Source organism: Nipponia nippon, unplaced genomic scaffold (genome assembly GCF_047370975.1).
Source record: "Nipponia nippon isolate SJK-2023a ecotype South Korea unplaced genomic scaffold, ASM4737097v1 scaffold_1, whole genome shotgun sequence".
Lineage (NCBI taxonomy): Eukaryota > Metazoa > Chordata > Aves > Pelecaniformes > Threskiornithidae > Nipponia > Nipponia nippon.
The window spans coordinates 60,321,919-60,344,962 of NW_028262290.1; the positions used below are offsets into that span (position 1 = coordinate 60,321,919).

The window sequence follows — 23,044 nt, forward strand, 5'->3', positions numbered from 1 at the left end:
CCTAGCCAAAACATTTGCATTACTATTTACTAATTTTTAGGCTCTTTTTTTTTGATCTACACTCCATCTAGATTCCATGAGAAAATTATGGAAATGCAGAGAATTTTACTAATGCCCAGAAAATATTTCAGGTTTTGAAATAGGATTTTGCTTTGTCTTATCCAATTACACTTAGCACCCACTCAGTGTTTTTAAGATTCTGGGCACATTTGTCTTCTCCTGAAACTAGCTCATTTATTAACTCACTGACTTCAGTTCCAGATGCTGAAACTAGATGGATTTAGAGTATCTACTCAGTTCTGTTCCATGATCGATCTCTTCATCATTATAGTAGTTGGAATTGGATGAGGTTTGGAAGGTGAATAAGTACTTCACTTACGTGATTAATTTGTATACAGTTCTGCCTTTTATATAATACGTAGCTAATTTGTATATAGTTCTACGTTTTATATAGTAGGTTCACATATATTAGGCAAAATAGACAAATATTCATCCATCCCTAAGAGACTTACTCACTTTCAATAACTTGCTTCCAAAAGCTGTTACAATGACCACAAAAAGCTAATCTATTTTTTTGAGAAAATGTAACAATAGTATTTCATACGCGTTATGTGTGATATATGCAGTTGTGTATGTGAGTGTATGGGTGCACAGCAAATCACAACAATAATAATTTTGAAAATGATTTCAGTTTCCCACAATGAACTTAAGTTTGCTGACTTGCTATGCTTTCTGTGTTTAGCATTATCTGATTTGTTTTACTGAGAAGGTTTGAGAAGGGAAAATGCCCTGCATTCCAATGAAAAACTACATTGTTTTGCCTCAGAGATGGCCTGGTTCAGCTTCATGCATTTGTATAGGGGATTCTGCTGATAATCTTCTTTCTGTCTTTGGGCTTTGGTGATTAATTCTTTTTATTCTTTGATGCATAAATAACAAAAATAACAGAATAGCTGAACACTTGTACTATTTTTGCAGAGTGTGGGTCAAAGCGACTTATTTGAAAAGTTGTTATATCAGAGAAGACATTTTGAAAAGAATCCACCCTTTCTCTGGCTACTTATTCACAGTGAAATTTGTCCTGAATTTTGGTTCTTTCAAATATCTTATACTTTTTAAACACAAGTTAATTAGCACATTCCAAAAATCTTACATGGAACTAAATCCTACGAAAAATGGGTAACTTTTCTCAAAAAAACAAAATGCTCTATACAGAGTTATATCCATTAGGAAGAGTCACCTCAAAATACTTCTCTAATTGTTTTTGTTTCAAAAATATACTACGGCTCTTCTTCTTCATCCAGATGTTGTCCAGTGATTTACCAGAGGAGCACAGTATGTGACGATAAGAAGAATTTGTGCTAAGCGCTACCTTTCTTAATATTTTTAGCAGTCTCAAACAAGATTCTCCAAGTAGTGTATGTGTACCCAAAAAGAAAAAAAAAAGAACACTTGATAAATTTAAAGCTATTAAATCAGTCAAATACATTTACAAAGAACTGGAGCCAGTGGGTTGGCTCTTTTTATATGAGATGTCTGAATTATGTTGACAATCTAATAATGTGCCTGAGTTGCTAAAGGCTGATACAGGCCTGCAGGAGCCGGTAATGTTGCTGTAACATCTTATAACATTAAGGACATCATGGAGATAAATGAGACTAATGTAGTTTGAAAATGACCATCTCCCTTGTTTTAAAAAATAAGTTAACTATAAAAATAAATATTGTGCATTTGTTATTTATATCTAGTTGCATGCAATTTATACATATTTCTCTATACAAGTTATTGAGCTAAATATTATAGTAAAATATTCCTGTCTCTTTTCAAAGCAAAAAATATAATTAGCAGAGGTGGAAAACACCATTTTCTCTTGTTATCCAGCCATAGCTATTATTTTAAGCAAAATCATAAAAGTGACATTATATGGCAGAAGTAATGAAGTGTGGGTGGAAAATCAGCTGAGTTGACATGCAAAATGAGACACTCCATGACTGTCTGTGCTTGTAAATGAAATGCAGTCAAAATATTGTTCTGTGTGGAATCTCAGAAACAACTAAGAACTTATTTTATCCAATTTTGGGCTGTAACATTTATTGAACTAGAGTGATTATTATTAAGTATTGTCATTTGGTTTTCTATTTTTTTTTTCTTTTTCCCAGCTATAAAGGAGTTTAATTCCAGGAAAATATGTGTTATTAATAACTCACAGACTTATTTATGACACGGCAATTTATTGTTTTTATTTCCAAGCAACAAATTATAACTTACAGTTTGTCAGGATGCTGGATAAATGTTGTTAGGAACTAGCTAATAAGATAGAGATTATTTACATTGTGTCAGTTATCCCTTTAAATACAATTATGAATATAATACCACATGCCACAAGATTTACATTTGTTTTCAGAATCTCATGCTAACTATTATGCTTCATTAGAAGAAGTAACAGGAAGGAAAAAATAATTAGAAAAGCATAAAATACAGAAGCAGAGCTTAGCAATTTTCACCTGTTCAGGAAAAATGATCCTGAACACAGAATCACATAATCACAGAAGTGCTGAGGCTGGAAAGTACCTCCAGAGGTTATCTAGTCCAGCCCTCCTGCTCAGAACAGGATCAGCTATAGCAGGTTGCTCAGGGCCACATCCAGTTGGGTTTTTAATATCTCTAAGGATGGAGACTCCACAACCTCTTTAGGTAACCTGCTCCAGTGTTTGAACACCCTCACAGTGAAAAAGCTTGGGTTTGTTTTGTTTTGTTTTTTCCTTATGTTTAAAGAGAATTTCCTGTATTTAATTTTGTGTCTGTTGTCTCTTGTCCTGTAACTGGATACCACTGAGAAGAGTCTAGCCCCATTTTTTTTACTCCCTGTAAACTCCAATGATAACATGCCTGTTTTCATATTCATATTCTTCATATTTCAGTCAGAACAAAGATAGACTGGGTCACAAAGATGGATCAGGAAAACAGGGGAAAAAATAGTAGCTTAATTATTCAGATTAAAAATAAAGAATAGTGAGAGTCATATATTGCCTGAAGATAATAAACCTCTCCTTTCCTCATTAGCTTTTTTTTCCCTTCAACATCTTTGGAAATGGGAGGGGGTACCAAAGAAAAAACTCTTAAGGTTTCTGTTCCATTAATTACTGTTGCATATTTTATTGTTTTAATAGCTGTCCCAATGAAGGCAAGAGCCCTAAGAGCCTTGCTCAACAAATGCAGCAAGTCAGCTTCCTACTTCCTGGTGTTTCACCATAAATAATTTCCACTGGGTGCACTAGTACACAAATTACATTGGAATGGCTTGTGTGTGTATGTGTGTCTATCATTACTTACATGTACAGGAGTAGGGTCAGTATGGCACTCAAGAGGTGCTTATATTTGCTCTTTGTGCAAAAAATATAAAATCATTTGGCTGAAATGAAGGCTAAGAAAAGGAATAATGAGATAGGTAGCACTGAGAAGGTGGTTATTCCTGATGAAGCTTGTAGTTGGCTTACACAAAAACAAAGAAATTGGCATAACACGTATATAGAGTCATCAGTGGAAACCAAAAATGGTAAAACTGTATGACCCCTATTGGTATGACAGGCAAGTATTAATAGGATGTAGTCTTGACTATTCAGCTAGGGAGAAAGGAATTGCGTACTGGTTCACTGACAAGTCCCGAAAATCATCCCTAAAATCAGCTGTTTTCCAGCAGCCTGAAAGAAAGAGATAAATGAGGAATATTTCATTGTATTTAAAAGAAAGTAGCAATGCAGTTTGCATGCCTGAATAAAAAAGATAAAAAAGGTTATCACATCCTCCTTCTCATACTTGAGACAGATTGTATATCTTATTCCAGTACTGAACTGTACAATGCAAAGGCATTCATTCTGTGATGAAGTAATATACCCTACCTATAGCATGTTCTAAGACGCAAACTCATAGTAGAGGTGTTTGTTACTGGTTACAAATCCATGACCTTGAATTTTATATCAGTGATTTTTCACCCCAGCTTTTTATGTTTTTAATAATTTCTGGTTTAGCAATTTTCCCAAAATGCATATCACCAACTAAATTCCTTGGCACACACATATTTTATGCATCCAGCTCACTGACTAAAATATTAGACAAGCTCTAGTTTAACACACATTGCTGGGAAACTCCATTTGTAATCTTTCTGCCTCTTGGTTATTTCCTTTTCCAGCACATCCCAGAAAGAGTGATGTTTCTTCTTTAATCAGTTCCCCATCCTTTCTCTAATGCCTCCACTAAATCACAGCTTCTCCAACTTCACTTCCCTTGTGACACTCTTTTTTTTGAATCTATGCAGATTTGGAGATTAAATTTACCCGCTATCACATTCAGCACTATTTTTATTAATAGCATTTCTTCTGGAATATGTATCTTTAGAAGTGAAAGTCTACCATAATAAAGAGGGCTCTCAGGGCTATTAGTATTTCTCATAATATTACATTTTTCTGTCACAAATAGGAGTTTATAGAATATTTCTACAACTATACTTCTTTACTTTCCTTCCCTAAAGAGATTTAAAACTGCCTTCTGTTTTATTCATGCTATGTGTTTGGGTTTTATTAATGCTTAATATGTCATAGGATCCTACTGCTTTTACCTTCACTTCTGTCTTCCATGAACAGGATATATATATATATATATTGCTACTGTATTTCATTCCCATTTTTTTTCTTCCATTCATCGCTTATTCGCTAAAATGTCTGGGTGCGATATTTACAAATAGTAATTCAGATTTCAACATTTTGTAGTCTTGGCACATGGTCAGAAGAGAGAATTTAACTGTTGTTCCCTTTTCCCAAGTGTCTAAGATCCTAAATTGCTGAAGGCTTAAATGCCCTGCCCACACATCCCTCTTTCTCTATGATCTGGTTAAAGTCCAACTAGTTGATAGCTTTCAATGGATCTTACAAGTCTTCTGTAAAGTATTGTGTTCTGGTAAATATATCAGAGCAATTGGTTTACAGGATTACTGGGCAGGTCCCTGAAAGGTGAGGTGTATATTTGTAGATTTTTCCCCAAGTTTGACTCAACGAACAAGAATATGACTACAGGTAGAGGATAACATGTCTCTCAATTCACTTTATTTCTTTTTTCACAGATTTCAGATTTCATGGGGGCACAATGAACTTGCACAGCTTGACAAAAATCACACAGTATGAGTCCTTATCAAAACCTATATCCTAAATAAATTGAGCTGTTATGCAATATTTCCGAGCTGTACAATTTCCAAACACACAGTTTAAGGAGGATGCCAATTTTAGTCCCACTATTACATTAGTTTCAAATGTACATAATGTCAGCTTGTATCTTGCCTTTCTACAATCAGTTAAGTCCCTTCTGCATATACAACCTAAAATTAAAGTTGCTTTGGTATACGGTTATCATGACAGAGAAAAAACTACTCTTTCCATTATTACATTGCTAAAGTGATTTTGATATTGTTAGTAGTGACACAGTGTACCAGAAGAAAGTACACCATAGTGTACTTCAGAAAAGAAACCAGACCTACATTTTTTTCCTGATTATTTGGTTTTCTTATTTCGCATACAGATATCATGATAGAAATCAATGCCTAAGCAGACAGTCTTTCCCATCCATGAACAGAGAATTTACCAGAGAAGTAAAATGAAAATGAAATCCTTTTGTGTTTGCTTTTTAATAAAACTTTGATTTTCTATTGAGAAAAGAATGGATGGAGAAATGTGTGCCATCTCTATGTAGTGGCCGCTATTTAATTGTCAAAAAATTTAATGAACAGAATTTATATTTGGAAGTCACTCATTTCTAATGTATTTGTATAGTCAAACAGATACCTCCTAATCTATGTTATCAGGCAGTCTTATGGCAGCTACTTACTTAATCATTATTTATTCTTTCTATTGTGTGTCAAGAATGTTCTGATTTTATTTTACAACTAATCACTTCAGATGGATGTAGAGGTTAATAGTTCTTAAGAACTTGACTGAAAACATGAGCAAAAGCAATGCAGAACAGCAATGTTGCCACATTTGTGAAGGGTTAAGAGGGTTAAGTTAAAAAAAAAAAAAGCATATCATGATAGCTGACTCTGAGTTTTCCAGGCCAATGAAATTATTAATGCAACATGTTGGTGCATGAAAAAAAAATGGTATGACAGATAATTCAGTAACAAAATACGTGTTAATATATACTACTGTATTCATAAATTTTAATAGAACTATTTATCACAGCAGGAACTGTTAAGGAATTCTGTAGGCTTTCTGCCACTGTGGTAAGATGAATGATGAATCTGATGCAACGCAGGGTTTTTTAATAATTTATTGGGTCATGAGTTATGGTTTTATTCCATTGAAAATTATTAGATGTGTTTGCCCCAGGCAGTGAGCATGGTATATGAAAAAGGAAAATAGATTAAGCAAACACACGATGAGTTTAATCATTTCAAACAGGGCAGTGGATAAAGGCACTGACAGATTTGTCATTAATTCAGCAGACGTTTTTACCTCCACACAACATAATCACAAGATGGGAGTTGTCAGTGAAGCCCTGAAAGTGTGATGTTCATAATGAATAGTCTGCATAATCTATTATTTTTACACAAATGATTTATTTTCTCCATGAAAGAGGACAAGGGATGAAACAGAAGGTAGAAGGTCTCTTTCAAGAATAGTGGCATAAAAATATTTTTCTTTATCCCAAATTCAATATCCATTTCTGATTAAACAGTGCCATTCAACATAATGTTACCTGCTGGTGATCTTCCCTTATAGAAAATGGAATGAATCACCACTTCTGTGCTTTGTCTACATTCTGATAATGCCTTCACCACAAAGACTATTCACCAAATTTTTATCAAGAACCACTATCACTGGCCTCCCACTCAAAGCCCTACCTATAAGATGCAGCCAAATACATTTTGCTATAACAAATATTAAGCTTCTTTGAGAACAGAGAGAGGATCTGAACTATAGTAGAATAAGCTGTATTCCTTCTGTGCTGTTCACATAAAATTATGATCTTTCAGAGAAAATAAGTGTAGGCAGAGGTCAAGGTGGTAAATCTTATGTTAAAAGATTGATCTTGACAAACAATTTAGAAACTCCCTATAAATCACTACTAAACCATAAAGTTAGCTGGCGAACTCTCTGTTTACCAAGAGTACTTAAAATATGGAAACTTGCTATTTTCTTTAAGTCTTATTGTCACATAAGATATAAAAATATTATTTTATTTAACTAATGATTATAGATAACTGCAGCCTAAAGTCATCAAGCAATTCATTTCTGCAGTGAAATGAAAGCCATTTCTATTATTATTGCTGTTATGAGAAAAATACCAGTCAGAAAACTAGTCAGAGCAGGAATCTTTAGAGTGTGAGATGGTAGTCTAGTCATAATTCACACTTGTTTCAATATTACACTCACAATTCCAGAAGAAAACGGCATTGACAAGATTGCAAAGTCAATCACAGACAAGTTTGGAAGTGCCAAAATGAAGACTGTCCTCTTCCACATGTGCAGTTTCTGTTCCACATTCTAAGGAGCTAGAAATTGGTGTAACTTCATCAGAGGTGGCGAAGAGCCATAATGCTGTATAACACTAGAAAAACTGGTCAAAAGTCTTTAAATGTTTGTTCACAGAAACAATTTCTATAGGATCCCCACTGTATTGAAGATGAATATTAAGTGTTTCGTGTATGAATCTTTTCATACACTTTTCACACATCTTTTCAGCAGTGTATGAATCTACCAGACATCATCTTTTCTATTCTACAGGTATGAATTTCCAGGTGAAAATTTTGGTGCCAATATCAGCATGTATGAACTTATAACTTTGAGTACATGGATTTATTTTGATTATTTGCTTTATTCATTTATGTGTATGCCACTTGACTTATCACAGAACTGATTTTTCAACAGTGGGTGAAACAGCTGTGAGTATCTCCAGTATATCATTTTCTGTTTCTCTTGATCATTTCCCCAGTCATAGAAATGTTGAGCATTGTCATCAATTTCATTTGTAGCTTTAACTGTTCAACACTTAATAAATAATAATTTTTAAAAGTATGCATCTGAAACTGCTTTTCTAGAAATAAGCAAACATACAGTTCATGAAACAACAGTTTGCCTTTCACACCTTCTATGGGGGGTACATAGGAAGTGTCTGATGGAGCCAAAGTTAATATTGAATTCTCCTAGGCACTACTTAGCTACCAAAACTGCAAATTACTGTATCTTTTTTTCTCAATTTCCTGTGGGAACTTCCAACATCTTTGCTAATACATCATTTTATGCACAACTCTGACATTTCCTGGATAGTGCTTCATTCCATGGGTTTCAACGGAGCATCCAGACCACCTGAATGGGTCATGGAAATAGAAGTTCTGTGGACCAGGATGTAGGAACTGGATCACACCTATGACAAGGGAAAAAAGTTGGATCCTTTTTGTGGCCAGAAAGATATACTTCATTTTCTTTTAAAGAGTGTCATTGATGAACCTCCAATCCTGACTTAGCACTTTGTTCTTAAGCAAAGAGGAACGGGAGGTTGTTATTAGGTCATCCTGGATTAGTCTTTATGTATGTTAGGTATTCTGAAGATGAGCTGCAGTTATGACCATTTCAATACATACTTTTCCCATGAGAAATGTTCATAGCCTATAAGGGTAGGAATATTTTTGCTTTCAAATTTTGCTTTGTTGAATGTTTTAATTTGGCTCTTTTTTCAGAATCATCAAAGAAATTTTAAATTATTAACTATTCTCATGCCGTCCCATCAGACTAGATGGTAGCTTAGACAGATCTATGATGTAGTGTTTGAGCCTCTTCGAGTCTTTAAACTACGGTCTGCCTTTCTTTCTGAAGTGCTGTAATAAAAATGGCAAGGAATTTGCAGACAGATGATAAGTGAGTCACAGGAAAAGACAATGTCACTGTGTTATCCAGCAAGAATGGATGTAAGGTTTCCATATTCTGAACCTCAGAATTGTTAATGAACATTTCAAGAGCATGTTAGCTACTTAATGACTCTATAAATCACATCTCCCATTCCAAATCAACAGCAGTTGCTGCAAGACTGTGTGGGTATTAAGAAAAGGAACATATCTGACATAATGAGAAAAAAACATCAGTATTTGTCTAAATTAAAGTAGCTCTGGAGAAAGATCTATACTTTTAGCCTGCTGGAGAAGAAATCATAGTAACAATAACAACAACCACCATAACGGTAATAATAGCAATGATTATATGCAAGTTTTATTCAGAACTTAAAACTTTTCTTATTTTCTCTCCTTATTGTGTCTCCTTTGCTGCTTTTTTTCCTTTAAAAGAGTGTTTCCAGAATAACACTTTCATATCAGTATAAATTTCTTTTTTTTTGCAATATTTGATGATATTTTAATTTCATATGAATCTGTGTAAATGTTAGTCTTCATTCTGTTACCTTTTTGTGTGCGTATGTTATTTTAAATCTACTTTTTTGGCTAAAGGAGGAGGGAGGGGAAAAGTACAAAAATGCCTGGGGCTAGTAAGTGGGGGAGGTAGGATAGAATGCAATGTGGCAGCTTAAGTTTGCTGCTGCTGTGCATATAAAGTAAAATGGTCATTAATGTTATTCAGTAAGGAAACTTGCATAAAATAATTAAATGAACCCTAAGGATGCCTGTCAAACTGTCATATACTCACAAGCAAGGAAGTCACCGAGTAAAGCTGTCAGTCAGGATCTGACATTCTGAAATCCTTCAAAAAGTGTTAAGCATTCAAAACTCTGCTGGCAATAAACCTGGCAATGATAAGATAAGCTGGCCTGCCACAGCCTCAGGATTCTTTTGCAAATGCCACTGCAATATGACTCAGTAGTCTTACATTTGGAAGAATCTAGTTCTTTTTTTTTATTTGTTCAAGGAAGAATCAAAGATATGCTTTACTCTTCCCTGCAGGAAGCATCCTTATTTTCAAATTTGTAAATAAGCCAATATTGGCTTTCGGTGAACTGCAGTACATATTGACCAGTCTGTGTAAATCAACTTAAGAGACATGTAGGCTACAGTAATTTACAACAGATAAAGATTTATCTGACACTTTTTTTTTTCTCTTTTCTTTTCTGGACAAATAAATGTGATAACGCTAACAGCTATATGAGACAGTTCTGCCATTGGTGCTGGGTGCTTCATTTTAGCAAACCAAGTCCTCACTGGAATTAGGGTCACTTGTAGTAATTACCTTAAACAGAGAGCTAATAATGATTAGAAAATGGTCATTGACTAATCTAGCATATTATCACTGTCATTTCTAAAATGCCTATTAACAATTGTATCTTTGTGCCAACTGTGCAATTTAGAATCATTAGATGCATTAAAAAAACTACTGCTTCTGGCCCTTCTTAAAGTTATATACATCTATTAGGTAGGTTTTGGTTTTTTCTTTTCTTCTTTCACCTTTTCTTTCTTTTCTTCCTTCTTTCTTTTTCTCTTCACTTTCTCTTCCTTTTCTTTTTTCCTTCTTCTTTCCTTCTCCCTTTTTTCCTCTTACTTTTCTCTTTCCTTCTTTCCTTTTTTCCTTCTTTCCTTCTCTCTTTCTGTTGCCTTCTCTTCCTCTCTATCCATCTCTTTCTCTTTCTTTCTTTGTTCTTTATTCTTCTCCATAGGTCTCTCCTTTTTTTTTTCTTTTCCATTCCCTTCTCTTGTTCTAGCTCTTCTTTTTCATTTGCTAGATTTGTTAATTTGGCAAGGCTCTTAAAAGAAATGTGTTGCACATTATGCCCTGGGGGAAAAAAAAATCTGTTTATGTTTCCATTTAGATAGTGTTCCTTCTAATAATAAATTTAAAAGGAGGAGCTTTTAGGAGACAAAAGTCCTTTGGATATTTGAAGTAAGCCAAAGGTCAACCCATGCCAAGATACTTTGTCTCAGATGACTTTATAGATCTAAAAGGTATAAGGTCAGTGTCTAAGTCAGAACCAGTTACCTGACCTCTTTTTGTAGTCACTGAGAGAAAGTAGCATTTATAGAGCTTCAGTCAACTCATCCTAATCAAACTGTCTAAAATAGGTCAAAAATCATCTCTGGAAGATGTCTCTTCCTTTCCACTGTGTATAAAAAAGCCTTGGATAAGTCATAGAGATTCAGATGTCTATATATAATGTAGACATCTGATGTTGAGTGATTTTAAACACACAGTAATTAAATCCTTGTTCCTTTCTCATCCTTAGGCAGACATTTCCTTACTCTGTTTATATCTAAAACTGCTGAACTGATTTTCTTCAGTCTTAGCTTCTCATCATTTGGGATGTCTTCTACTTTGACTTATCTCTTATTAAAGAAGCTGTATAATTTAATCAATCATCATTGGTATTTAACTAATGAAGATGTATAGCACCCTTTATATAAAACCCTTAACAGTCTCTGATTAGTGGATTTGTTCTTTCCTGCAGATAAGTGTAGACACAGAAATTCACACATAAAGAACAATTTGAAAATACTGATGGCCACAATTTTTAATAAATAGTTTGAGTTAATACTCGTAGTCCCAAATTTATTGTGCCCTTCTTCAGAAATTCATGTTTGAGGGACCCAATTATTAAAGGTCACTTTCAAAAATTTGGACCTCAGTAATTGCTCAGGATGATAGCAGAACTGTGTCAAAGCAAAAGTTAGAATCCAGATCTCTCAGCTACCAGAAAATTGGAGTGTTGATGCACAGGTTGCGTAACGCAAAGTGCTTTCAGGTCTTGCTAAATGAACACCTTAGAGGTGAGTTAAATCAGTAAACATATTCATATCACTGCATGGTCTGTGTAGTTTTCTATGATATTTACATAAATATTTCATTCTAAACTCACATATATCAGAGGGAAGGGTGAAGACCTTTATAAGGCAGTTCTAATAAAATATCAGTGCAATATCAGGTAAGTAGATTGGTAAGTGGTGCATTTAATTCTTGTCTATTACTACATAATTCAACAACATTTTGGGACATGAAAGGATGAAAGTGAACTAGCTTTAGTAGTCAGTGTTTCCATCCATGATGTAGTGTTTACTACTGAATTAGAAAAGTGATCACAACCACTCCTCCTGTTATACTTTCTGAAAATATCTTGGCCTTCTAACATTGATGTTTAGAATATTGCCACTTGAAAAAGGTAGTAAATTCTTTTCTGAAACTCTACATCTCATCTCCACAGAAATTTGACTATTTCTATATCAGCAATGTTTCAAGGTAAGCTTTTGCATTCCTTTGCAATTAAAATGTGGGGTTTAGTTCATAGTGATATCCCTAGGGGGTTTTAATGTTTATCATCACTATAAATCCATGTTTCCTAGCCAGTAAACAAGAACTGTATTGTTTTCTTGCTGAAATAATCACTTTTGGAGAATGAGATTTCAGTTTGTTTTAATCCTTTTAGCCTGTGGCTGTTTTCCCTCAGTCATTATAAGTCTAACTTAAGTTTACTTTGAGTAGTTGTTTACATACATGTATCTTTCTAGTCCAATCCATTTCCACACCAGCTTAGCTAGTAGAAAACAATGAAAAGATGTTCCTTTAAGCACTGGTGAGTTTTCTATTACATCCCTCATTAAAATAGAATTAAAAATAGATAACGTTATAGGTATGTATTCTGGTATGTTCAAAGCCCTACAAATATATTTTCAGACACTGGAACTGATGATTCTTGATTTCCTTAGCTGTCATTGGTTGTCTGGATTTTTAGGGTATGATAGGGCCTGACCTCTGCAATCATCATTTTTTATAATTAAATTTGAACATTACAGTGAAAGGCCTTGGTAAGCTCAAGGTATAAACTGGCTCTGCAGAATGGTTATGAAGAAGCAAAAATCAACTACCTGAACAAATGCTGTGCTCTGCTATAATATGATGATCTGCTTGATAAGCTGTCTTTGTATTTATAACCTACCTTTTGGTCAAGTTCCAAAAAATTACAACACTGAAACAAAAAGACAACTCAAATTCCTTTTGAGCTTGGATAATGAATTGACTTGAATTGTTTCTTAGCCCCAAAATTCTGTGACATACACTCAGTTTCTTTGTTTAGTTTGTGTATGGTTGTGATGCTAACCAACAGCCTAAAATCTGAAGGCTATGTTGTCTGCTGAGCAGGAGGAAGGGTACCCTGACAGGAGTGGATTTTCTACCCCACAGAGACTGAAGGGAGTTTGCCTCTAATATCAACAGCTGAAGGACTGGGCTTTAAAATCAAGCTCCAAACCTGGAGCAGGATTATAAACCCCAGAAAATGTGTATGAAACAATAATGTACATAAAACGTTAGCCTTATTGTGCAAAACGTACATGAAACAATAAGGCTAATGAAACCAGAGAAACAGGCAAAAGCACTCAGAGTTGTGCAGCCTCAGCAGTGGATTCAGAGCCTGCTTCAGGGAATTTTTTAGATATTCAGGGTAATGTCATATTTCAGGCTTCATCGTTCCAAAAAATGGTAATTTTTTTTTTTTGCCAATGGCAATTCTGTATTTTTCCAAGAATGTTTATTTTTCCCAGGTAAAGGCAGCACATTAAGTATTTAGCTCAAAATAATTCTGTGCTTAGTCCCTACTCATTCAGACTAAAGCCAGCAGTAATAAAAGACATTAAGAGAGGATATGCTTTGGGTTTCTTTCATTAAAATGTCCGTTAAAATCTGCTTCTCTCTCTTTTTTTCCCTTTTATCACAATTCCTTGTCTATGTATTTCTTATCTTTCCCTCACTTTGCTTTTTTTGTATGTTTCTTTCATCAGACTCCCTCCATGCTCCCCCACCCTGCTCTACCTCCTCTCTCTTTCTCTCTCATTGTCTCTGTCTTTTTAAAAATGTCTCTCTACATATGCGTTCATTTTCTCCTAGTCTGAACCCAGCTAAAACCCTTGTATTTCACAGAGTAGAATGCAGGCTACTGCACTTAGAAAAAGACAAACTAAAAACTTTGAAGGTAGGAAAGCAAAAGAAGATTTTATGTCATTATTTAGGAAACTACCTAAGTGACTTCTTTTCAGAAGATTCTGCATGACTGCAAGAGGCTTTCAGCTCTGTGCCTATATGCTCAGTTTGCTAGAAATTTAAGCTAGTCTCTGAGAAAACATTTTTTTATTTATTTGTTTGTTTGTTTGTTTATATGTTGGGTTGGGTTATATCATCTAATATTTTATCATCAATCTTAATTTTTACTATTTCTGGAAATTGAATTGCTGCTTTGATAAAAAAAGTACTTTGAACTTATATGTCACTTTCAGCTTCTAAACTCAAAGTCATTGCAAACTGATTAATGTTTTTACTGACATTCATTCTTGAAAGATTCAAAACATTTTACAGATGTATATACTTCACCATACTTTCAAGTGAAAAACTTGGAGTTCAATAAGAACATCTGGAATTAAAGTGATGACATTTTCAACCCTTTCTTGTCCTTATTACTCCTTTGAAATTTATACCATTGTAGACTTTCAGGATTTCTGAGAACTTTTATGACCAACTTATGACTTGGAGGTCATACAGAAAGCATCGCTGCTATTTAGATGCTTCCACAAGAGAACTGTGGGAAGACAGAAAGAAGTGGATGACTTCACCTCCCCCTGTACATACTAGCCAGCAGAAGTGATGTCCATGGCAGGAAAACAAAATTGCACCCTTTCAAAAATGGAACTTCTCCTCTGAGAGAACTAGAGAAATGTGGTGTGTTTCAGCAATGACAAACTGATGAGGGACCTGTGACAGAAATGTAAAAATACTGAATCAAACTTCTGAACAAACAGCAGAATCCCTTTATAGAGCACTGGGTCTGCCATAAAATCCCAGTATTTTCTATACAAAATGTGATTCTTGTATTTCTGTACTCTTACATTTGCATCTATCCCTTATTGCCTCAAAACACTTTTTGCTGAGGAGGCAAGGTGCAGTCAGTGCATAACAGCAAGAGAGATCAGCGAGGAAATTTTGATATCCCAGTGACAAGAACCATCCCTTGCAGTCAGTCTATCCACCATTTCATACACAACCCCCCTTTATTTTTACATGCATGATAACAAACTCTTCCAAGGTAGAAATTTAATCAGTTCAAATGAAAATTATAAACTAATCAGCTAAACAGTAGTTCTTTACTTTCACAGAAGCTTCCAAACATTACCTTCTGGGTTGTCTGTAATGAATATCCGAGAGAAGCAGGAGCTGACAGTTAGACAGGACATTTAACTTAATCTGTTTATCTGGTATGTACAAGTAAATTGTCATACCTATATATGTATAAAATATCTGTTCATTTTGGAACCATTTGCACTTTCCGTAAGGAATGCATAACAAATAATATCAATCACTTTAACAAGAAAAATATAATTATTTAAAACTAATTTAGTCTTTAGAATTAATGAAGTAGCCTAAATAATGAACAGAAAAGAGTGAAGAAGGAAGAGGGAAGAGTAAAGTAAAACAAAGAAACAGACAAACTGTAATGAAAGACATGGGAAATTTACCTGTAGTTTTTTAGTAGCCCACAGTTATATAGCATTCAAAGTGCCAACAATCTTTCTGCAACAGAAATAAAGGGAGGGCAAGCAGAGGAGATTTTTTTTTTTCAGATATTAGTCCAGGATCTCTTATGGTATGTAAAGTCTTCCAAAGACATGAAATTTAATTTCCTGTGAAGGGGATAATTTTTGTCTCCATTTGCTATCAAGGCAAAATTAAAGATGAGACTTACCTTAAATGAATGATAAGGATGGAAGGAGAGAATATAATTCTCAAGAGATTTAATTTAAAACTAGTTAAATTGGGTCTTTCAGTTGGAGAAACCTGAACAGATATGACTGATTTCAGTAGTATTTTAAATAATCAAGACTATGGAAAAAAAACCATATCATAATTTTCCTTGCCAGAAAAGCCCCTGGAGAGTCTGAACTGTAATTTCTGCAATCTTTTGAAAATGACTTATGTTTACAGGGAAACTATCATGGGAGATAGTAACCTTTACATCTTTGAGGCTGTCTGTCTAGAGAGACTTTAAAGTTCTACACAATCTAATAACTATTTGAAGACTTTTGGACAAGAAACAATGACTTTTACTAACTTTGGAAAAGTGAAAGTCATCTGGAAAGTCAAATTTACACAGTGGGCTAAAAAAGTCTTGATAGTGAAATTTGCTGTTACTGAACCATAGGAACTGCAACAAAGCATGTCCTGAAAGAAGGTAGTTCTTGTCTAGACATAGCAAATTTGCTTTCTGAAGACACAAAAGGAATAGGAGGGCCAATTCTCACATAAGCAGTGGATACACAAAGGAAAAAAATCTGGGACGACATTACTGGTAGTATATACTGGGAAATAAACATGGAAGTTAATAATTGTTTTAATTCATGCCAGAAGAATGAAATAAAAATTCTAACAGCTGCCTTTTTTTTTTTTTTTTAAGCTTTTTATGCATGTCTCAAATAGACAAGAAATTGGGCAATTTATCCCTTTGGTAAACTGAAGAGAAGTAGGAAGTAATATCAGGAGCAGCTTTGTAGTCAAGCCAATCAATGGATATATACTAGATAAGTCAAGAAAATTAGGAGGTCATATCTCTTATATAACTGCAACGTGGAAAGATATACAAGTTTTAAGCACAGAAGACTTATTAAAATCAGTCAAACAAACAAAACCCTTCAAAAGGCAAAAGGTCCCTATGTTGAAAGGTATCAACCTAAAAGTATTCAAAAAGTAAATCTTATAAAATCAAGGAAAGGAAAGAATAAAAAAAAAAAAAAAAAGCTTACCCAACCAATAAAATCTTAGTTTTGCTGAAATAAATTTAAAGATCCCATGGATTTTAACATAGTTTAAATGTCACTCTTGAAAAGATAGGAAGAGAGATAATAAAAAGAGTCAGACATATTCAGCTACCATTTCACTGTCATCACCCTTTATACAATATATGGGGAGAATTAGGCACCTTAATTAAGAACAAATCCTAAAACCAGTGGATTCAATAAAATCAGTGCTCACCTGATAATGCCTAAGACTGACCTTTAAACTTACATGTCTCTCCAAGAGTCTTTATACTTTCCTGCTGTCAAGATTGCAGGTCTTTCAATTATTTACCTATGATTGCGTGTCTGCTCTAAAATTTCAAACCAGATCCATCCTGCCTTTTCCAATGGACAGTCTGCACAGATGTTGTTGATGTTGCTCAAGCTTAGCAGGTAGGTTTTAGCAGTTACTTCACAAAATACTTCATGTCCAAAGTATGAAAGGTCTGAACTGAACAAGTGATTCAGTTTATATTGAAAAAGAATGAACTCTGAAGAGGTAGGAATAAGGTATTTTTGTGGGATGGGTGACATTCCTACTGAAATAGTAAATTTTTGCATACGTTACTTAAAACATTTGTTTTAAAACATGTATGAGAAGAGCTCTTAATGAAAGCACAGCTTTTCCCCCAGTTTGAAGTCAAAGGAGAGCTAAGGAATTGCTGCAGGGTCAGCAGGGAAGCATTTGCAGGTCTTTCCCAGAGCTAAATAAAGCATTTAGGCCTTCTATAGAATCTAACTTATTAGTTACTAAAGGTAAAATGTTTTTAGTCCACTAATTAGCCCTGCAGTGAGAAGAAAACATATTCAGCTGTATATTAGAATATTTTGCATAACCTATTGAAGCCTTCCGTCCTCTTGTATTCAAGTGTGATTTCCATAAAACTCAGTAGAAAGGAAGGGTCCATTGTGATCACAAAACTTACACTTTGACAGTTCTAGAGGCAACAGGATGTCGACCAAACAATGGAAAAAACACCTCAACATCACAGCATGATACAGTGCAATAAAAAAGCTGCATTTTTAAAAACAGCCTTCATTGAATATTTGCTCATTTAATCAACATACTGCTGGATAGACTTTCTTTCTCTAGAAGCTGAATCTACATATTTAAGCAACTGACTGTTACTACCTGCCATCTCTTCTATAAAAAACAATTGAACATATGTGCACTATTCTAAAATGTTATATCTGCTAACAGAATGCTAAAGACATTTGGCTCAACTTGAAGCTTCCAACAGGAGAAGAAAAATAATTACTTCTATTTAAACAATAAACACATTTACAAGAATAACATGAAAGTTTCACGAGTTTCTGGCTACAGATGGGCTAGATCACAAATACCTTCTGCTTTTTGGTATCCATAGGGAACAAAAAGACTACATACTTTCTCCAATCCTCTATATTCTATTGTAAACGAAGTTAATTACAGAGACAAAAGTGTCAGCCACTTAGAGACAAAGAACCTGGGGAAGGAGCAAGGAGGTCCATGAACCATGAACTATTGCAAATACGTCAGCATTAGGCAATACTCCTAAGTTCTCGAATCTGGATAAAATTCCTTTTTGAACACCAGTTCTTTACCAAAGCGAAACTCTAGTGTGCCCACACCTTGTCTTGGTTTCCAAAGAAACATAAGAGCATAGGTAAAATGCAGAAAGCATTTCAAAATCATAGCATGACATGATGCAATAAAAGTTTGCATTTTTAAAAGAAGCTTTCACTGAATATTTTCTCATATAATCACCGTAGTGCTAGATAGAAGATTTTCTTTCTCTAGAAGATGAATCTACATATTTAAGCAAGGGATGTTAGGTAAACTCTGGCTAAATTCCCAATACGAATGGCTGAGAAACTGAGTATAGGCTGTGAAATCTAGAACTGGACAGCTGAGTTCAGAAGAGTATAGTGATACACAAGACAGAAAAGTATTTGAAACCCTTTATGTCTCATCATAGTACTGTACCAGTACTTAAAGGGGAGCTACAAAGAAGATGGAGACTCCCCTTTTACAAGGAGTCACATGGTGAGGATAAGGGGTAATGGGTACAAGTTACTCCCAGGGAGATTCCGATTGGACACAAGAGGTAAATTTTTCACAATGAGAGCAGTCAATCATTGGAGTAATCTCCCGAGGGAAGTGGTTGACTCCGCTACGCTGAACACGTTTAAGACTCAGCTGAACATGGTGCTGGGGCATCTCGTCTAGATTGTGCTAGAAAGGTTGGACCAGATGGTCCTTGAGGTCCCTTCCGACCTGGTATTCTATGGTTCTATGATTCTATGATTCTATGATATGAAGTCCTTCTCTCACTGTGATCAGAGACACATTTTTGGGCTCCTATCCTTCTACAACTAGAAATTCTTGGAGGTGCCACTAAATCAGGTATTGTTTTGTACTGAGTTCAAGCATCACCAGGCCCAAATATGCAAACACTATGCTATTGCAATAATTTTTCCCTTCTCTGTATTCTTCATTTCAGAAAAGGAAACTTCTCAAAGAGGGTTTGTATCAAAAGACAAGGTTAATGTTTAGCTCCTTTATCTGCAAAAGGTCTTAATGAATGATCAACGTATGTTTCCAGGTTCCAAAAAAAAATTTTAGTTTGAGTTATGTATGTGCTTTTCTCTAACACTTAGTTTCTGCAAGCTTAGTAGGATAGAACGCAATGGATAAAAAAAAAAAAAAAAGATCTGCTTAATGATAATCTGTGCAAAAGTGAACACAAACATGTAAATTATTTAACATGTCCTATAAACTGTGTAAGGCTGCTTGTCTTCCTAACACTGAAGTCTTTTTCCTTCACTAGGTATTCAGGTGCCTTCATGGCACTATGGGATTTTATGGGATTGTTTATGACATATGTCATGATTCAATATCATTAGGGGTATTGTAGCTTGGCCCCGATTAAAAGAATTCATGGTCTGCCATTTTCTCTTACCATGGGTAGGAAAAACCTCACATGTGTAAGAGAGATGGGATGGAAAATTGTAACTATTTTTGCCAAGGTGTTTTCTCAGACAAATGGTCCTTGGCTTTAAGAAAATATACCTTTACTCTTTCTTTTCTTATATGACATTTATGTATTTTAGATTTTAAAATTCCCTGTTAAGTGTTTTGAGTGCATCTTCTAATGTTTCTTTCTTGATAAGAAAATTTCTTGAATATTACAAGTTAGATAATAAATCACTGGGTGCAGTCACATACACAAAACATTTAAAAAAAAAAACAACAAGAAAACCAAAAAACCGCAAATATTATGCCAGTATTTGGAAGAGTTGGAAAGGGCCATATTGCATACTAACATTGTTTCATTTGTTGAAAACAAGTATGAAATTTCAAGGAAGAACTGCATTTACTGGTTTCTACTATATATTTTTTTTAACAGCAGTGATAATTTATTTTTATGTGAATGTAGTTAGTCTGTGCAAAAATTTTCTAACATTGTTCCTTTCAAATACAAAAATTTTAATATAAGGGATCTATGCATGTTTGTGCATAATATACCTATATAATTATATGTATATATATACACACACAGAGAAATGTGAAGAAGATGAAGTTGTCAAACTGGAATAACAGAGGCAGAATAATAAATTGGGATAAGCATGATGGATAACACAGATTTACCTACTCCATTTTGATTTTGCATATACCTGGACTGATTTAACATTCCTATAGTAACCTTAAAATCTATTTATTTTGGTGATTATGGTAGGGTGTGGAACTACACCATTGTACAGAAAAAGTATTAAATATGGTATGATACTGCAGTTACAAATTTAATAGAATTCATTAAGATTAAAAATAGAGTTACGAAATCCTAGAAAAACCCTCAGACTGGTGAGAAACCTTTCCACCCCAAAGATTTACCCTGTTTTTCTGTTTTAAAGGCTTAATTTTATAATGAATGCATAATTAGAGAACAAATATTGAAATATTATGTTTTACACCAATTCTTATAGATTTCCATCATAGTACCTGGTCTCATGTAGAAAACAAGCCATAGATACAGTAGAAACTTTTGGGAATCTCATGTTCTCAGATGTCCATTCCAGATTTTTACTCTTTGACACTCAAACCAACTGTACTGACATTAATTCTGACTGATTTTTAATGTGAATAGCACTGAGGTTCTTTCAATGTGAGGTGGGAACAGTGGGACAGAAACAATTCTATGAAATGTTCGTATCCTTGTCTGCTGAGTATGTCAAAGGTATAGCAATCAGCATGTACTACATTTAAATTGGCAGAGTTATGAAGAGGCATATTAGCTGATTGGATATAACCTTATCAAGCAAAGAATCAAAAATAATAGCAGCTAAAACCTTGTCTCAGTAGGTTTTAAACTTCATTCAGTAATACAGTAACGAGCAAAACACAAGCACTCTTATGAAGTTAAGAGCCAGCAACTTGAGAAGAAGCCTCAGTCTTTAATCTCCTGTGTATAAACACTGGTTTATAGATGCCCTCACAAGCATTTAATGAAAGATACATATTAAGCTTAATTTAAGTAACCATTGTAACTGACAGAAGTTTATATTTATACCATATTTAAAGCAAATAGCTTTCTTCTCACTGAATGTATTCATGTCTCATTCTCCAGAATATGTTTCTATAAATCTTAATTAACTTTTCTAATAAAGAAAAATTAAGCAGCAGAAGCCAGACATCTGGAAATACAACATTTCTGAAAACAAACAAAATGAAATTAAGGCAAAAGGAACAAGAAACAGCTGATTTCAGTACTTCATAAGTATTTACTTTCCTTCCGCTTTAACTGTTTGCTCAGAGCTAAATCTTGTAGAAAATAACCACTTGTAGAATAACAATATCTGTGTATGGAAACAATGTTTGTAGAACACAAGTCTTAACTTATTTAATATCTACTTTTTTAATTTAAATATATAAATCATATGATAAAGATATATAATATGAAAACCTTTTATAAAACCTGTAATTTTAGAAAGGAAGTAGGTTGAGTGTATTCAGCCTACTTATACACTTGAATATGCCGGAGAGATATTTTTGTCAATTTCTTTCTATACCTTTTTTTTTCTTTTTTTTTTTTTTCCTCCAAGAAGATTTAAGTATATTTGGGAGCAATGTTCTATTTTTCTTACAGTTCAGAGACAGAAGCTTTGGTGCTGGGTTTTGGTGGTTTTGGTGGAGGAGGTTGACTCTGCAGTGGTTACACTTCTTTGTAGGTATATATACATGCCAGATTTTTTACAAAATATTATAGATTTTTAATTTTTTTTTTATATGCCAAAAGGGGAGAAGAAAGAAGGATATCTGGATGGAGGAGCATGCACTTATTTGTTTGAAAGTCCTAAAACTTTCTATATTATGAGATATGTTCCATTATGAAGGAGGATCCGGGGAACTACAGATCTCTCAGCCTGACCATGGTGCCAGGGAAGGTTATGGAGCAGATCATCTTGAGTACCATCACATGGCACGTACAGGACAACCAGGTCATCATGCCCAGTCAGCATGGGTTTAGGAAAGGCAGGTCCTGCTTGACTATCCTAATCTACTTCTATGACAGTGACCTGCTCAGTGGATGACGGAAAGGCTGTGGATGTGTCATGGTTTAACCCCAGCCAGCAACTAAGCACCACACAGCTGCTCACTCACTCCCCCGCTGGTGGGATGGGGAAGAGAATCGGAAGAGTAAAAGTGAGAAAACTCATGGGTTGAGACAGTTAAATAGGTAAAGCAAAAGCCGCACATGCAAGCAAAGCATAACAAGGAATTCATTCACTACTTCCCATCAGCAGGCAGGTGTTCAGCCATCTCCAGCAAAGCAGGGCTCCATCATGCATAACGGTTACTTGGGAAGACAAACGCCATCACTCTGAATGTCCCCCCATCCTTCTTCTTCCCCCAGCTTATATACTGAGCATGATGTCATATGGTATGGAATAGCCCTTTGGTCAGCTGGGGTCAGCTGTCCTGGCTGTGCCCCCTCCCAGCTTCTTGTGCACCTGGCATAGCATGGGAAGCTGAAAAGTCCTTCACTAGTGTAAGCACTACTCAGCAACAACCAAAACATCAGTGTGTTTTCAACATTATTCTCATCCTAAATCCAAAACACAGCACTATACCAGCTACTATGAAGAAAATTAACTCTATCACAGCTGAAACCAGGACAAATGTTGTCTGCCTGGACTTTAGCAAAGCCTTTCACACCATTTCCCACAGCATTCTCCTGGAGAAACTGGCTGCTCATGGCTTGGACGAGTGTACTT

At 34.8% G+C, this 23,044-nt stretch overlaps 1 long non-coding RNA gene across 2 annotated transcripts; it reads right to left on the bottom strand.

Moving 5' to 3' along the window:
- Positions 1-5,082: 5,082 nt before the first annotated feature.
- LOC148057396 (uncharacterized) lies at positions 5,083-17,006 on the bottom strand. Of its 2 annotated transcripts, XR_015704724.1 has the most exons (5): positions 16,986-17,006; positions 15,476-15,530; positions 14,592-14,714; positions 10,433-10,757; positions 5,083-8,412 (listed from the first exon to the last, which is right to left on the bottom strand). It is a non-coding gene; the product is annotated as an uncharacterized LOC148057396 (long non-coding RNA). The 2 variants fall into 2 exon arrangements; XR_015704723.1 differs by having other exon boundaries at positions 5,083-10,757.
- Positions 17,007-23,044: the final 6,038 nt, after the last annotated feature.